Source organism: Chiloscyllium punctatum, chromosome 40, assembly GCF_047496795.1.
Source record: "Chiloscyllium punctatum isolate Juve2018m chromosome 40, sChiPun1.3, whole genome shotgun sequence".
Lineage (NCBI taxonomy): Eukaryota > Metazoa > Chordata > Chondrichthyes > Orectolobiformes > Hemiscylliidae > Chiloscyllium > Chiloscyllium punctatum.
The window spans coordinates 34,978,270-34,997,313 of record NC_092778.1 but is presented as its reverse complement, the minus strand read 5'-3'; the positions used below and the strand labels follow the sequence as shown (position 1 = coordinate 34,997,313).

General features: G+C 40.3%; 1 protein-coding gene across 3 annotated transcripts in view; it reads right to left on the bottom strand.

Moving 5' to 3' along the window:
* LOC140464453 (uncharacterized) overlaps positions 1-19,044 on the bottom strand; it is a 75,738-nt gene that overhangs the window by 56,326 nt on the left and 368 nt on the right. For 2 of the 3 annotated variants that reach the window (XM_072559517.1, XM_072559516.1), the window contains exon 2: positions 13,704-13,779. The gene's annotated coding sequence lies outside the window, so the exon portion shown is untranslated. Of the gene's footprint in view, positions 1-268; positions 346-13,703; positions 13,780-19,044 lie in introns of those variants that run through there. The other variant, XM_072559518.1, reaches the window with a different exon arrangement.

Below are 19,044 nucleotides of genomic sequence, written 5' to 3'. Positions count from 1 at the left end.
TTAACTTCTAAGACATTGCCAACCTCGTGGCACCTTACCGTGTAGCCACAGAAGGTATAATACTTCCCCTTTAATTTCCTCCCACCTTACTGTCCAAGGTCCCTGAATCACTTTACAGGTGAAGTACTTCTTTCAATCTAGTCTACTGCATTTTCTACTCAAAATGCGGTTTCCTTTTTAATAATGAGACCAAACGCAGACCTGGTGATGACTTTGCAGAACACCTCTGCTCTGTCTGTAGGAATGCCCCGTCTTTCCAGTTGCTTACCAATATCAGCTTGCTCCCATGAGCACATGCCATTCTTAGGCCCGTTGTGTTGTTTCAATGAAGTCCAATGCAAACTCGGGGAAGAGCATCCCTGTTTCAGTTTAGGCAAGTAATAGCCTCACAAGTCAACAGTGCTTTCAACAACTTCAGAATCTGAACACTGTTTCTAATTTTGACAACACCCCTCACCCGCCCCTCTTGTTTATATGTAGTTAAAAATTACACAACACCAGGTTACAGTTCAACAGGTTTAATTGGAAGCACTAGCTTTCCGAGCGCTGCTCCTTCAACAGGTGGTTGTGGAGTACAAGATCGTAATACGCAGAACTTATAGCAAAAGTTTACAGTGTAATGTAACTGAAATTATATATTAAAAAAGACCTGGATTGTTTGTTAAGTCTCTCATATTTTAGAAGGACTATGTTGGTTTCAGTTCTTTCATATGTAAATCGCAGAACATTTAAAAGTTACTTTCTCAAGCTCACACGTTAAATACATGACACCAATTGTTAAAAGTTAAAAATCACACAACACCAGGCTATAGTCAAACAGATTTAACTGGAAGCACTAGTTTTCAGAACGCTGCTCCTTCATCAAGTGGTTGTGTGATTTTTAACTTTGTACACCCCAGTCCAACATCAGCATCTCCAAATCATGACCAATTGTCAAAGTTCACTTAAGAATGTAACTTTTAAATGTTGTCCGATTTACATATGAAAGAACTGAAATCAACATGTTCATTCTAAAAGATGAGAGACTTAACAAACAATATATAATTTTTTAATATATAATTTCAGTTACATCACACTGTAAACTTTTGCTATAAATTCTGTGTCTTACGATCTGATACTCCACAACCACCTGATGAAGGAGCAACGCTCTGAAAGCTCGTGTTTCCAAATAAACCTGTTGGATTATAACCTGGTGTTGGATGATTTTTAACTTTGTACACCCCAGTCTAACATTGGCATCTCTAAATCTTGTTTATATATTGTTGGCTTTGCACTCAGCAGAGCAGATGAAACTTTATTTTCTACTATTCGAACCTATCATTAGCACTGATTTTACTTCTCAGTTGCTCCTTTGTTATCTTTAGCACTCATTTGTCAATTGCTCTGGGCACTCTCAAGATCTATTCCACTTGCTGCTCCTTCCCCTTTAACAATAGCAGTAAAACCATAATTTTCCAGCCCTTTTCATTTCCAAAGAAGAATAATTTCGGACCTGAAATATGAAGGTTGTTTCTCTGTCCACAGATGCATCAAAACCTGCTGAGTTTCTCCAGCATTTTCTGTTTTTATTTCAAATTTTTAGCATTCACAGATGTTTTATTTATTCTTTGGAACATTTACAGCTGAGTTAATCTTCAGAATGAGAAATACTAGGAAGACCTTTTGTGTATTTTTGTGGTCATGCATACTCAGTAAAAGGCATTCTCACCAGAATGTAGTTCCCCTTTTCAATTAATTTTCTGCAAGTGAATGATGTATAACTTTAGAGAGGATCAGGTGGAAGTAGTTGGAGCATGTGGTAGGGAAGGTGATGAGGAAGAGATGGAGTCTAGGGCAGGGGCTTGGAGGTCTAGGTCAAGTAAAGAAAGGTGTCTTGGGCAGAGAGGAAATGGAGGCTCTGGAATGGGTTGGGGAGGGGTTTTCCAGGCAGGGATGCTGTATGACAGATGGTCTCAAAAGGCAGGGTGGGTACTATCAATGTCAGAAACCTGGGGTTGAATTGATCATCCTGGATAGTGGAGGGAACAATGATAGAATAGGGAGCAAGATGCAGTAAGGTGGCAGGAGGTCCAGGGTTGTGTTCAAATAGCAGATAGTCTTACTGTGGAAGGGGCATGTTTGAAATAAAGGAAACAGATGACAGGGTAAAGGGGTGGGCGTGGAATCCAAAGGTACTAGAGAGGAGAGAAATGCTTTCATTCAGTGTCTCACGAGTAATGTCAGGAGGTTTATGGGCTATGGTTGGTGGTGGTGGTGGGGGGGGGGGGGGGGGGGTGGTGTGGGAGGGTGTAGAATAGAACATTACAGATAAAGCAATATGTATTATTGTTGTACTTTCCATGAAGCTACTGCGAAAATGCAAACTCCGAAATAGGAATAGCTCATTTTTGGGTGGTGGAGTTAAAGGTGAGCACAGTTAGCCAACCAACTGGTCATCCTAATAATACATTAGTTAGATGAGAACCATGGTCCAGATGTGTTCTCTTCTCAATGGTTGTTCTTCAAACACAGTAGCATTGTTAAGGTTTTGAGTCCAGTGACCCTGATGAAAGGTTACTGGACTCAAAACATTAACTGTTTTCTCTCTATAGATGGTGTGTTTACTCCAGCACTCTCTGTTTTTGTTTCAGGTTTCCAGTACGGTATCTGCAGTATTTTGTGTTTATATTACATTAGCATTGTTATCTGACCCATGGGTCTCCTTCAGCGAGATCCTGAAAACATTGGGTGAAGGAGGCGAATGTGCACTAAAGGGAAACTTCTGCTAACTAAGGCATGGGAAAAGAGAGGGAGGGAATGAGTTTGCATCATGAATAATCAAGCATGGGAAGCATGGGAAGTCTGAGTTAAACTGCATTTAATTCAATGCAAGAGGCCTGAGAGGTAAGGCAAATGAACTTGGGCATAATAGGAATGGGATATTATAGAAGCATGGTTGAGGGACAGGACTGGCAACTCAATGTTCCAGGGTACAGATGCTACAGGGGGAAGCAAGAGAGGAAGAGGAGTTGTGGGTTTGATTAGGGAGAACATCACGGCATTACTGAGGGAGGATATTCTTGAGGGTTTGTCTACTGAGTCTATATGGTAGCCATGATGTGGATGAGTCGGTGTTGGATTGGGTGGACAAAGTTAAAAATCACACAATACCAGGTTATAGTCCTACAGGTTTATTTGGAAACACTAGCTTTCTGAGCTAGTTTTCAGTAGCTGTCCTGATGAAAGAGCAGCAATCCAAAAGCTGGTGCTTCCAAATAAACCTGTTGGACTATAACCTGGAGTCGGGTGATTTTTAACTGAGTCTATATGGATAGAACTGAGAAATAAAAAGGGGGAGATAACTCTGATGGCATTGTACCATAGGACCCCAATAGTCAGTGGGAGATTGAGGAGCAAATATGTAAGGCGATTGCAGATAGCTGCAAGAATAATACAATTGTAATAGTAGGGGATTTTATCTTTCCTAACATTGACTAGGACTGCCATAGTGTTAAGGGCTTGGATGCAGAGAAATTTGTTGAGTGTGTTCAGGAAGCATTTGTCATGCAGTATGTAGATGGCTGTACTAGACAAGGCGAGAACTGTGGTTAGTAAGTTTGTGGATGACACCAAGTCTGGTGGTATAGTGGACAGTGGGGAAGGTTATCTGGGAATACAGTGAAATCTTGATCAACTGTGCCAGTGGGCTGAGGAATGGCAGATGGAGTTTAATTTAGATAAATACAAGGTGTATTTTAGTAGACCAAACCAGGGCAGGACTTACACAGTCAATCGTAAGACCCTGGAGAGTGTTACAGAACACAGAGATCTAGGGTAAAGGTTCTAGCTCCTTGAAAGTGGAGTCACAGGTAGGCGGGGTGGTGAAGAAAGCTTTTAGTAAGTTTGCTTTCATCAGTCAGGGCAATGAAAATAGGAGTTGTTAATAAGTTGTTATTAAGGCCACATTTGGAGTACTGCATACAGTTCTGCTTATCGTACTACAGAAAGGGATATTATAAAATGAGAAAGAGTGCAGAAAAGATTTATTAGGATGCTACTAGGACTTGAAGGTTTGAGCTATAAGGAGAGGCTGGGTAGGATAGAACTTTTTTTCCTGCTGCATAGGAGACTGAGGGGTAACATTTTTGAGGTCTATAAGATCATGGCAGGCACAGATAAGGTTGATAGCCAACAGCTTTTCCCATGTAGGGGAGTCTAAAACTAGAAGGCATAGGTTTAAGGTGAGAAGGAATAGATACAAAAGGATCCAGAGAGGCAGTTTTTTCACCACTGAGTGTGGTGAGTGTCTGGAACGGATAGCCAGAGGTACTGGTGGAGGCAAGTACAATTTTATCATTTAAGAAACATCTGGACAGGTACATGAATAGAATAGGTATGGAGGGACATGAACCAAACACAGGACTAGATTAATTGTAAAAACTGGGCGGCACAGACAAGTTGGGTCGAAGGGCCTGTTTTCACGCTGTAAACCTCTATGACTGTATAGAAATCAAAACAATGGACAACAGCAAAAAATGCATTGACAGCTATGAACGAGGTGTTTGTTAGTTGTGGCTCAGTGATTGGGTACTGTCAGTCAAGATGTGATGGGTTCACTCACACTCAAGAGACCTCAGCACATAACTAAGGTTGATACTTCATTACAGTGCGGATGGGACATTGCAGTGATGGAGGTGCTGTGTTTCAGATGATACTCTGTATACAAGAAGCTTGTTGTGTGTAAATTGGCTGTCAGGTTTCCAACATTATAACAATGACTAATTTCAAAAGTGCATCATTAGCTAGAAGGAACTTTTGATGTTGTGAAAAGTACTGTAGGAATGCAATTCTTTATTTTTAATTTACATCAGTAGAATTTTTTTAAATTGATTTCTGCATACATTACATGATTTATTTAGATAAAGATGGGGTGAACATTAAATTGGTCGGTGGTGAAACTCCACATCAATGGATTGGAGAGAATTGGTGAAGAGTAAGATTAATTTTAAATAATGACTTGGCTTAATTAAAGTCTCTTTCAGTTATATTTTAAATATATAACAGAAAAGTTATATTAGATTAATGAGCTGATAAACAAAAGCTACATCAAAGTAACACAGCAGACTAATGGAGAAACAGACCAATGGCAATAGGAGCCATTTCAATGCAGAGATTTAAAAGGTGCAGAACCTTTCCATAGTTAAAAAAAACTTGTCACTATGTCCAGGCATTGGCTGTGAGTGCCATCAACTTCGCATGCAATTCTACACATACACACAAAAACCTTTTGGGACATTTTGGAGGGACTCAAAAAAGGAAGTCTTGCATCTATTACCTGGCTTTCCACAAGGCCAGAAATTCCCAAAATGTTTTTCAGCCAATGATGAACTTTGGAAATTTAGTCAAACTGAAAAAAACTGTGGATGCTGGAGATCAGTTCCGTGGAATGGTCACTTGACCTGAAACATTTGCTCTGATTTTTCTCCACAGATGCTGCGAGACCTGCTGAGATTTTCCAGCAAATTCCATTTTGAAATTTAGTCATTGATATTATGTGAGAAATTTAATCCAAAGATTTGATTGACATTGTCTTTTTCTTGACATAGTGCTTAAGCTTTCCCAAGTTTGGTCTCCAGATCCAGCACTGTACCTGCAGAAGCTCACATCCTTCAGCTGTTGGCTCTGCTTCTGATAGTCATTCAAAGTAGGCAGGTCTGCCAGGTACTGCATTGTATTCTGCGTTCAGCAGAATCAACAAACAAAAAACATTGTGAAGTCTGCCATCTGTGAAGTGTGTTTATGAGCCTGTGAAAGAGAGACTACTCAGCACATCTCTTGCAAATTATATATCTGCCAGATAAATATATATAGGATAAACAGGCATTAGGATTGTTCCACATAGAACCTTTGTAGAACTGCATTATCTAGTAAAATTTGAAGGTTTATCAGTAAACCGAGGATCACGAGTAGAGAATATGGAGTTTTGACAAATCTCAAAGAGGTCTGAATGAGTGCTGCACTGTCAAGAGATGGCTCCCTCAAGCAGATGTGACAAATCCCATGGCAATATTTCAAAGAACAGCAGGGGAGTTATCTTGATGTCCTCATAAACATCCCTCAAAATACATCATATAAAAACATAAGGAATAGGAGAAGAAAAAGAATATGCTGGCTCATCAAGACTGCTCTGTCGTTTAATATGATCATGGCAGTTCTTCGGCTTCTCCATCTTCTGTCTACTCCCTTCATTCTCAGAAAGACCAAAAATCCAAACCTTAAATAAATCCAATTATGGCACACATAAGTGATGTGTGTTTAATGGCTGCCATAGACTGGCTACTAATGCACTTATGGCAGAATCTACAGAGGGATATAGGCAAGTCAAGTCAACGGGTATAAACTTGGCAGGTGGATTATGACGTGGGAAAACGTGAGTTATGCACTTTAGAGACAAGAATAGAAGAGTGAATATTAACTTAAATGGGGAAAGACTTAAGAAAACTGCAGCACATAGCAATTTGGTGACCTTTTGCATAAATCACAAGTTGTGAGCATTCCTCATTGGGAGTACTGCTCTGGATAGCAGGTAATAGGAAAGGCAAATGGAGCATTGGGTTTTATTTCAAAATAAATGAGTATAAAAATATAGAAGGCTTTTTAAAACTATATAGAGAACTAGTTAGACCACAGATAAAGTGAGGACTCCAGATACTGGAGATCAGAGTAGAGAGTGTAGTGCTGGAAAAGCACAGCAGGTCAGGCAGCATCCGAGGAGCAGGTGAATCAACATTTCAGGCATAAGCCTGATGCATCAGGAAAGTCCTTCATCAGCCCTAACTTTTGACTCATTAGACCACACCTGAAATACAGTGAAGATTTTGTTTCCTTATTGAAAGGAGGATGTGCTGGCATTATAGGCAGTATAGAGAAGGTTCACTAAGTTAATACAGGGTATGGAAGGATTTCAACTGAGGAGAGATTAAGTACGTTGGACCAGTATGCATTAGAGTTTAGAAAAAGACAGTAGACTTTAATGAAACATAAGCCAAGGCATATAACATTATGGGGCAAGTGCTGGAAAATTAGATTAAAGTACTTAGATGCCTGTTTTTGATTGGTGTAGACTCAATGGGTCAAAGGGCCTTTTTCTGTACTGTAAACGTTTATATATAGGATTCTTAAGAGGCTTGACAAGCTAGATGCAGAGAGGTTCTTTCACCCTATGCAAGAGTCTCAAACCAGTGTTTGTAATTTTAGAGTAAGGGGTTGCCCATTTAAGACAGAAACGAGGAGGATTTTTTTCTCTGAGGATACTGAGTCTGTGGAATTCTTTACCATAGAAGGTTATTTGAAGTTGGGTCATTAAATGTATTCAAGGCTCTGATCGACAGCTTTTTAATCTGGAAGGGGATCAAGGGTTATGCGATAAGGCAGGAAATGAAATTGCCATGATCTCATTGAATGGCAGAGCAGACTCAGTGGGCTGATTGGCCTACTTCTGCTATAGAACATAGAACATAGAACAATATAGCACAGAACAGGCCCTTCGGCCCACGATGTTGTGCCGAACTTCTAACCTAGATTAAGCACCCATCCATGTACCTATCCAAATGCCGCTTAAAGGTCGCCAATGATTCTGACTCTACCACTCCCACGGGCAGCGCATTCCATGCCCCCACCACTCTCTGGGTAAAGAAAAGAATCCTATGTCTTATGATTACTCTCTTCTTTACCAGCTCTCTTATCTTGTCTTTTATGGCTGGATTTGAGGAAAGATAGGACTCCTCTTCACAAATTATGAATTAGTTAGAGCTTATTTTGTGGAGGTTTTCACCTCTATCTTATCCATTTGGCTTTTGCTGGAATTTTCAGCTAGTTTTTCTCTTTCTGATGTCACGTTACTCACTCCCCATTGGACAGCCTTTATCACCAGGCCCAAATGGGGAGTAGCAGCAATAGGAAGGAACCCCTGCAAGTTTGGTCCTACATGGCATCAGAAGCCATTAGTTAGGGTGAAATCCATCAAGTCTTCCTCAGAAAGACCAAACCACCCAGTGAGAATTCAAACACATGGCCTGAGCATGATTGCCAGACAATGGAAGCAAGCCCAAATACTGTCATCGACTTCAAGGTGATATTCACCAACAAAGACATCTGAGACAAATAAAGATGTCTTTCTGATTTTTTAAGATCTGTTCAGCAGTAAATAACTTAGTGCCTTCTGAAACACTGAAAATCTTTCATCATATTTAGCTTTACCAGTCCAAGGTTTCAACTTGCATCAGTTGAGATGAGTGGATTTTACTTTAATGTCCAGTATTTGGAACTCCAGATCCTCACTTTCCCATTGCATTGGGCTTTCAACTTTATAGTGTCCTCTTGGCATGAAATTCATTCCGTTATGTGACCTCTACCTTACTTCAAGGAGGTCAGTTTTGGATCACCATTTTGAGCAACATTGCACAAGTCTGTGAGGTTCATGATGCTGCATGATGTGCAGGTGTCTCCTGTTCACGTTCCCTTGATACTTTTCTTTTGCAGTCATCAGTCTAACAACCATAAACCATTTATCACTTTTAGACCTGATAATACTAACCTTGTTCTAGAGTAATTCAATAGAATCTTTGGCTGATAACAGTCCAGCAGCCATCTGTATATGCTTGTTCTGATACTTTCTAGCTAAATACTTGCACGCAAAATGATTCAGCTACACGCAGTTACACACTAGACATGCTTCTTTTGCTTTTCCGGCCTTGATTTTCCTGCTACCTCTTCTGTACAAGTTTCTTCCCTTCTTCAAATATATTGTTTTCATTTGGCCTGGAATGTCTCTCAGTATAAGGCTAAGACTTTGTGTGTCTCCCATTACTCTGGTCTAGCTCATGATTGACGACTTTAGAGCTTCTGTTTTCTTGAGAGCAATTTTCTCCTTTCTCAGCAAATGTGCTGTCACTGCAGGACCTCTCATGCCTAAAGCAACCCTATCTCTGATAAGATCATCTTCCAGTTATCCAAACTAAATGGATTTAGCTAAACATATCAATGCAGTCACATACTGATTAAGTCTCCCTCTCTCTTTGAGCTCTGATGCCAAACACATGTCGTTCATAATTAACAATATGATAGGTTCAAAATGTACATTGAAAGCCTTCAAAATCTTGCAGTTTAACATTTCTGGTCCTCAGAGAGGTCTAAGCTGCAATGCAGCTTGTAGCTCTCTTTCTCCAGAACTGTAGGGTTACTACACTTATTTTCTCAGATTTTTAAAAACTATTTCATAGGCTTTTCACTAAGAGTTGGAAAAAAAAATCAATGCTAGGGAAAATGTTAGGGCCCCTTCCACGCCTGAGGGTGGAATTCCAGCAGGGTTCCTGTCACTGTGGGGCAGCAGTGTTAACCACTGAGCCACGATGCCATCCTTAAAATCCTGGAATTCCCTCTCTAAGGGCATTTTGGATCTACCTACAGCACATGGACTGCAGTTGTTCTAGTAGGTGGCTCACCATCACATTCTCAAGGGGGTTACTAGGGACACACATAAGATCTTAGCCAGCCAGTGATGCTCACATCCCATTAGTGAATTAAGAAATTGTTTTGCTGCAATTGTACAGAGAGAGTGATAGAGAGAGTGTGCATGGGTCAAGGCCCAACAGAGACACAAGGAAGACAAACAGTTAGCATTTACATTGTACCCAGCCCAGGATTCCCAAAGACTAAATGGGGTTTGAATTATAAGGAAGGGCTGACTAGGTTGGAGCATCAGAGGCTGATTGATGTCCTTGTAGAGATTTATAAAATCATGAGGGGTAGAGATATGGTGAATAGCCAAGGTCTTTTCCCAGGGTAAGGAGTCCAAAACTAGGGGGCGTAGGTTTAAGGTGAGGGGGAAAGATTTAAAAGGATCTATGTGAGCTTTTTCACAGAGGGCGGTACAAGTATGCAATAAGCTGCCAGAGGAAGTGGTAGAGGCGGGTACAATTACAATATTCAAAAGACATTTGGACAGGCACATGGATAGAAAAGGTTTAGAGAGATATGGACCAAATGCAGGCAGTTGGGACTAGATCAGTTTGGGAAACCTAGTCGGCCTGGATGAATTGGGCCAAATGGTCTGTTTCTATGTTGTCTGACTCTATGATTCTCTGACCTATTTGCATTTCCACAGCATTGTGGCATGGAAAACGTACTGCTATTTTGACACCCAGAAATTCAAAGTTGCAGACTACTGCAGTTTTTAACTTCTTTCTTGCTGTTTCTTTCACACATTTTCAGCTGCAACATTCCTAACTCCATGTTTCAAACGATTTGTGCCTAATGGCTTACAAAGACATTTACTGCAGAAGTGGAGGTCATGTGATTATGGCAAGCAAGCCAGTGCAGTGAAAATACAATTGCATTTCTCTAAACATACAAATCGGTTTGTGATAGAGAATACCAAAGAATCACAATCCTTTGAGCCAAGAAATTTCTTACAACTCAGTCCTAGACTATCAGCCCTTATATGAAACTATGGTGTCTTGTTCAGATTCCCCAGTCATGGGAAACAACATCTTAATATCTACTCTATCAAGCAACTTCAAAATTGTGAATGTTTCAATGAGATTACCTATCATTGCTCCAAACACTGGAGAATATAAATGTAATTTACTGAGCCTCTTACCATAGGACAACCTTCTCACCCTCAGGACTAATTTAGTGAACATTTGCTGTACTGCCTTCAATGCAAGTACATTTTTTTCTTAAAGGAGGAATTACTTCACCCAAAGGATTGTGAATCTGTGGAATTCACTACCTCAGAGTGTCGTGTACACAGAGACACTGAACAAACCTAAGGAAGAGATAGACAGATTTCTAACTAGTCATGGATTGAAGGTTTATGGAGAGTGGGTAGGAAAATGGAGTTGAAGTGAGATGGGATGAGATCAGGCATGATTGCATAAATGACAGGGCAGCCTCAAGGGGCTGGATTGCCTGCTCCCAGTTCTAATTGTCTTAAAAATGGATGCCAGAATTGCACACAATGCAATGAGACTGGGTGTGTTCTCACCAAAGCTCTGTAGCAAGTCTTCTTTATTTTTGTATTCAAATCCCTTTACACCAAAAGGCATCATATCATTTTTTTAATTGCTTGCTTTGACTTATGATAGCTTTTTGTGTTCCTTCTTTGGCTAAGTCTCTCTGACTGTAAGCACTTACAAGTTCCACACTTTTCAAAAGAAAACTGCTTCTCTATTCTTATAAGAGGGAATCCTGAGGGACAGGATGTATATATATTTGGAAAGGCAAAGACTGATTAGGGATAGTCAACATGGCTTTGTGCATGGGAAATCATGTCTCACAAACTTGATTGAGTTTTTTTGAAGAAGTAACAAAGAAGATTGATGAGGGCAAAGCAGTAGATGTGATCTATATGGACTTCAGTAAGGCGTTCGACAAGGTTCCCCATGGGAGACTGATTAGCAAGGTTAGATCTCATGGAATACAGGGAGAATTAGCCATTTGGATACAAAACTGGCTCAAAGGTAGAAGACAGAGGGTGGTGGTGGAGGGTTGTTTTTCAGACTGGAGGTCTGGGACCAGTGGAGTGCCACAAGGATCGGTGCTGGGTCCTCTGCTTTTCATCATTTACATAAATGATTTGGATGCGAGCATATGAGGTACAGTTAGTAAGTTTGCAGCTGACACCAAAATTGGAGGTGTAGTGGACAGCGAAGAGGGTTACCTCAGATTACAACAGGATCTGGACCAAATGGGTCAATGGGCTGAGAAGTGGCAGATGGAGTTTAATTCAGATAAATGCGAGGTGCTGCATTTTGGGAAAGCAAATCTTAGCAGGACTTTTACACTTAATGGTAAGGTCCTAGGGAGTGCTGCTGAACAAAGAGACCTTGGAGTGCAGGTTCATAGTTCCTTGAAAGTGGAGTCGCAGGTAGATAAGATAGTGAAGAAGGCGTTTAGTATACTTTCCTTTATTGGTCAGAGTATTGGGTACAGGAGTTGGGAGGTCATGTTGCGGTTGTACAGGACATTGGTTAGGCCACCGTTGAAATATTGCGTGCAATTCTGGTCTCCTTCCTATCGGAAAGATGTTGTGAAACTTGAAAGGGTTCAGAAAGGATTTACAAGGATGCTGCCAGGGTTGGAGGATTTAAGCTATAGGAAGAGGCTGAACAGGCTGGGGCTGTTTTCCCTGGAGCGTTGGAGGCTAAGGGGTGACCTTATAGATAGGATAAATAGACAAAGTCTTTTCCCTGGGGTCGGGGAGTCCAGAACTAGAGGGCATAGGTTTAGGGTGAGAGGGGAAAGATATAAAAGAGACCTAAGGGGCAACATTTTCACGCAGAGGGTGGTACATGTATGGAATGAACTGCCAGAGGATGTGGTGGAGGCTGGTACAATTGCAACATTTAAGAGGCATTTGGATGGGTATATGAATAGGAAGGGTTTGGAGGGATATGGGCCGGGTGCTGGCAGGTAGGACTAGATTGGGTTGGGATATCTGGTCAGCATGGACGGGTTGGACCGAAGGGTCTGTTTCCATGCTGTACATCTCTATGACTCTATGCCTCTATAACCAAATTGAATAATCTCACCACTAGATTATACTCCATGTTGCCCATTCACTTGTCTTTGTGTCCTCCTCACAGATTGCATTCCCACTAGGTTTTGTAACATCATAAACTTGAATACATTACTCACTGTCTCTTAGACTAAATTTCTAATATAGATCATAAAAAGCAGAAGTCTCTGATGATCCTTGTGGCACTCTACTAGCCACAGCTTGCAAATTAAAAAGGTCCCATTTATCCCTACTGTCTTTCCTCTCCATTAACCAACCTTATATCCATGCTAATATGTCACCACCAACTCCAAGGATTCTTACTTTTGCATTAAACTTTTATTTGACACCTTACCAAATATCTTTTGGAAATCTAAGAATACTGCTTTTACTGGTTTCCTGTATCCTCAAAATCTCGACGAAATTTGTTGAACAGAACTTCCCTTTTGTAAAGCTGGGATGACTTGTTTGAATCATACTATGCTTTTTTCTAAGATTATAAGACGTAATAATGATGATTTTTTAGTACTTTCCCAATGACTGATGTTAGGTTAACATAAAAACAAATGATCTCATCATTAATACATTGTTGCTTGTGACTTCTTGGTGTATGCAAACTTGCTGCCACATTTCCTACATTATAATAATGACAACACTTACAAAAGCTCTTGGTTTTAAAACCTGTGGTTGTGAAGGGTCTATATAAATACAAATCTTAACTTAGTGATGCGGAGGTTTCTGTGGGAGCACTTCAGTTCATATCTGAGAGTAAAGATTCCAGTCTTTTTATCAAAATCAATTAATTAAGAATATAGTGGATTCTATAAAGGTTAGATTTTCTGTGTCAGATTTCTATCTAGGTTTTGAAGATGAAACTTTTTCTCAATATTCTTTCCAAGCCTAATGGTGTCTGTAAACAAGAAGAGTTTAGATGCTGCCCACTGCTCATTGTAAACTGGTGCACATACACTGCCATAACCCAATCACCACACCCGGACAATTTTCTACTTCCAAGCTGCAAGCCCTGATTCTAAAAGGTCAGAGTCAAATCAGTCCCCTCACCCCAGCATCGACCGTGCCCCGTGTCCCACCACCACCAAAACCAGGGTTAATAATAATTTAACCATGACTGAATAGACTGTCACTCAAAATTATAGCTACTCACCTTTTTCAGGCTTTGTTTCCTTCTAATGGCCTCCCAGTCTACATATGGTTTGTGTGTATGTGTTGTGTACACGTATCTGTTAAGAAGAACGAAGGTTAGGAGGAAATGGAACCTTGGCGCAGTAGTTAATTATTTACTCTTGAAAACCAGCTGAATGTAACTACAGATAAGGCTTTACTTTCAGTTCTTGGATAATCAAAGTGCAAAACAAGTAACAGCAAATATAAGGCCTTAAAGGGACAATGCCTTACTGAAACACTTTTATAATAGTTTATATTTATATTGTGCCTTTAATGTTATAAAACATACTAAAGTACCCAATATAAAACAAATATTATTACAAATGTTATGAACAAAATATAACACGAAGGAAATTTTGGGCAGATGAATAAAACTTATGCCAAGAGATAGACTTAAAGCATATCTTAAAGGAGGAAACAGAGGTAGAAATATCTATTGTTTAATTGTTCTATCTTTGATTATGCGACTCCAGTAAATGATCTATGTTCCCTGTGTTTGATTGCTTAATTGGTCTTGACTCAGAGCTAGAGCAAACAAATAAAGAGCTAGAAGCTAGAGCTGGGGTAAGTATTAGTGCCGATAAAAGTGTGATGTAGAATGTGGTAAACTAGCTAGGCGTGTTTTAGAATAGACATGTCTGGAGGTAATGAGTGTATGAATGAGGTTTTCAGCAGAAGAACTGAGGCAAGGGAAGATAAAAACTGTGCTATAGAAAGTGAAAATATGTGGTCTTGATGATGGTGCCGATACGTGGTTGAAGGCTCATCCTGGAGTCAAACAGGTTACAAAAAACCTGATTCTTTTTATAAAGCTTTATTGTAAATAATTCATCGAGTAGGGGTGGCAAAAAGATGAAAAAGTTAGAACCTGGAAATTATTTTTGAAGCAGTCTCCTTTAAAAGTGCTATCAATAAGTGGATTTTGGAGCCAAAGCAGGAATATTTTAGGGATTTAGACTAATGCTGGGATATTCATTAGTCTTGCATTCATCTAACTGAAACCTGAAGGAGATACAATATTAGATTGTCAACGTCATCAAATGAAAAACCTTGCAAAAGTGCCGGAAGGACACAACAATTAAAATTTAAATCATAAAAAAAATCTTAAATCACCATGTTATTTTGGTCTCTTTCACCTCAGCCATGTGCCCTTTCCAATCAGTGAAGTAAATCTAATGAATCATCCTCACAAATTCTTTGGCATGGAGTACAACTGATTTTGAAAGATTTCAATTCATTTATTTGGCTTCTGTGTTTCCCTTTATATACTATTATGATCTAAGCTGATGGCAATATTGGACAACTCAGGTCCCCGAATGAAACCCAGATTGGTAGATTATTTATTCTTAACTTTCCAATATCCTTTTAACAGGTCAGTTTTGATTATGAGTGGATATACATTTTTTTTCTAGTATGGAATCAGATGGGCAGCCCGGTGGTTCAATGGTTAGCACTGCGGGAACCGGGTTGATTCCAGCCTTGGGCGACTGTCTGTGTGGAGTTTGCACATTCCCCCTGTGTCTCCATGGGTTTCCTCCCACAATCCAAAGATGTGCAGATTAGGTGAATTGACCATGTTAAATTGCCCATAGTGTTCAGGGATGTGTAGGTAATGTGCATCAGTCAGGGGTAAATATAGGATAATAGGGAAAGGGAATGGATCTTTATAGGGTCGCTATGGACTTGTTGGGAAGAAGGGCCTGTTTCCACACTGCAGGGATTCTATAGGTTCTATGAGATGGGAACATTCCTTAATATGAAGACTGTGCAATAAACACTGCATTGTCTTTATTACCCACTTGGTTTCAACACCATTAGGACAGGTGGGCTCCAGCTGCTATGACTTAGTTCAATAATGTAAACTTTTGTCATGAGCTTAACCATACAGTCATAGTGTCATTGAGATATACACCATGGAAACAGATCCTTCAGTCCAACTGACTAGATATCCTAAACTAATCTAGACCAATTTGCCAGCACTTGGCCCATCTCTGAAACTTGAAACATAGGCTGCAGGCATAGGACAAAACTTTTTGAGTTTGTGTAATGTAAGCTACAGCAAGATTAGTCAAGGATTGAACAGAACTCTAGTGAGGCCCATCTCGACATCGGAAGAATCATGGTGAGTTTGTCACTCGGTGGTGGTGAGTTATCAATCAAGGAGGATTGTTGCTTGCTAAATGCTTTGTTAATGATACAGCTTGCCTCATTAATATTCAGTTATCTTACTAAAGACATGCCTTTATTGGTCAGTGCATTGAGTTGGAATGTCATATTGCAGATATACAGGACATTGTTTAGGCCACTTTTGGAATACTGTGTTCAATTCTGGGCTCCGCAATATGAAAGATGTTGTTAAACTTGAAAGGGTACAGAAAACATTTATGAGGACATTGCTGAGATTGGAGGTTTGAGCTATGGGGAGAGTCTGAATAGGCTGGGGCTAATTTCCCTGGAGTGTTGGAGGTTGAGGAATGGTCTTATAAAGGTTTATAAAATCATGCGGAGCATTGATAGGGTGAACAGTCAAGGACTTTTCTCAGGGTAGGCAAATCTAAAACTAGAGAGTATAGGTTTAAGGGGACAGGAGAAAGATTTAAAAGGGACCTAAGGGGCAACTTTTTCACACAGAGGATGGTGCGTGTATGACTGAGCAGCCAGAGGAAGTGGTGGACACTGGTACAATTACATTTAAAAGGCATCTTGATGGGTGCATGAATAGGAAGGGTTCAGAGGGGTATGGGCCAGATGCTGGCAAATGGGAGTGGATTAATTTAGGATAGCTGGTTGGCATGGATGAGTTGGATCTAAGGGTCTGTTTCCATGCTGTACAACTGTATGACTCTATAACAAGCTGGATATTGATCTTAAACCTATGCCCTGTAGTTTTGGACTCCACCACCCCTTGGAAAAGACCTTGGTTATTCATCCCCCTCATAATTTTATAAACCTCCACAACATCACCCCTCAGCCTGATGCTCCGGGGGAAATTGCCCCAACCTATTCATCCTCTCTCTACAGCTTAAACCCTCCAACCCTCGCAAGATCCTTGCAAATCTTTTCTGAACACTTTCAAATTTCACAACATCCTTCCTAAATGAGGGAGACCAGAACTGAATGCGGTATTCCAGAAATGGCCTAACACTTATGGTCTTTTCTTTTGAGGCTGATCCCCTTTTATTTAAGCTGCATTCAAACAGTGTAATGAAAACTGGTGGGAAACGGAGGTGTTTATGCTAATAATAGAAGTGGGCTTAGGTAGTGGGACTGAATTGGATTGCTGGAGATAGTGCCCAGAGGAAAGAAAAGCAAAGTGACTTCTAATTGTAAATACAGACAGAAGTGATGCTGAATGAGCGCTAACAGGATGTGTCAATAGTCTAAAATGGGTTAGCTGTCATGGGAGTAGAAAAGTGTGGCACTGGAAAAGCACAGTAAGTCAGGCAGCATCCGAGGAACAAGAGAATCGACGTTTCGGGCATAAGCCCTTAATAAGGAATGTGTACTGGGAACCCTTACAGAATAGGACCTGAGGTTGGGTAACACACATGGAGGAAGATTTACACTCTCTGATTCCATGTTAACTGCAAGGTATTTTGGTGGAAGACATGGTATAGTTCCTCCAGTTTACTTTGAACTTCCCTATAGCACTGATGCAGGCCTGAGACAGAAATGCTGATGTGAGAATAGTGGAGTGTCCAAATGGCAGGCAACCAGAAACTATGGGTTACTTTTACAGACCGACTACTCCTCCGCTCCCCCAACCTCACTTACCATCAGCTTAAATACAAATATTTCCTAGTGGCTTTTAGTTCTGACAAAAGGTCACTGGATTCCAAACATGAAGTGTTTCTCTCTCCGCAGGTGTTGCCAGACCTGCAGGGTTTCTCTAAAACTTGCTGGTTTTTTTATGATTTCCAGAATCCCGCAGCCCCTTGTTTTACTTTACAAAGAAAAATAACTGAACTCTATTTTAGATCTGGGGGGAAAAAAATCACATTCTGTTTCTAACCAGTAATATTTCACCAGTCTCTGCTATTTCCACTGAACTCACATTCTGGTTACCAAATGTTTTAACCATCCCGATTAAACTTTTTAATCCTCTTTTTGGAAAGGGGGTTTGAAGGCTTGCTCCAAAAAGATTTTGCATTTGGCATTAAACACTGAATTTAAAAATAAAAATGTCTAGCAGCAGTTTTCAAGAGAACAGCGTAAGCATGTCAGATGGATGAAGACACTTCACCAAATACAAATTATACATGTGGCTCGGTCTGCTTTAATGCACATAATGTGGAGGTGCCGGTGTTGGATTGGGATGGATAAAGTCAGAAATCACACAACACCAGATTATAGTGCAACAGGTTTAATTGAAAGTACAAATTTTCAGAGCACTGCTCTTCCTTAGGTATGATTTGGAGATGCCAGTGTTGGACTGGGACGCACAAAGTTAAAAATCACACAACACCAAGTTATAGTTCAATAGGTTTAATTGGAAGCACTAGCTTTCAAAGCGCCGCTCCTTCATCAGGTGGTTATGGAGGGCACAATTGTCAGACACAGAATTTATAGCAAAAGTTTACAGTGTGATGTAACTTAAATTATACATTGAATAATACCTTGTTTGTTTGTTGAGGCTTTCATCTGTTAGAATACTATGATAGTTTCACTTCTTTCATGTGTAAATCACAATTTTTTTTTAAAAAGTTGCATTCTCCAGTTATCTGTAACAATAGGTAATAGCTGGACAATATGTTGAAGGTGTTAGCTCCCTGTGTTCTCTGTCTTTGCCATAATGTTTAGACTGATTGTAAACTAAAAAGTGAGATAACAGAGTTTTACATTAATCATGCAATTTTTGAGCAAAGTAGAATGTAACTGTGCAAATCCAAATTCACCCCACAAACGTATATGTATATGTGTGCATGTGGGTCTTTATGTGTGTCTGGGCTGGGGGGTTGTGAGTGAGAGAGAGTGGATATGTGTGTGCATGTGAGTGTAGAGTATCTTAAATCCGTGACGGGGGTGTGTGTGTGTGTGTGTGTGTGTGCTGGGTGGGGGCTGAGAGTGTCTGTGAGACAGAGTGTATGTGTATGCGCGTGAGTGTGGAGTGATCCAAGTCTCTGAGAGGGTGAGTGTGGGAGTGTGTGTGTCTGTAAGGGTGTGTGTGGGAGTATCTGCATACGTGTCTGTGTCTGTATAGGAATGTCTGTGGGTGAACCTAAGGTTTTGTGATTTACACATGAAAGAAGTGAAACTGCCATAACATTCTAACAGATGAAAGCCTCAACAAACAATTAAGGTATTATTCAATGTATAATTTC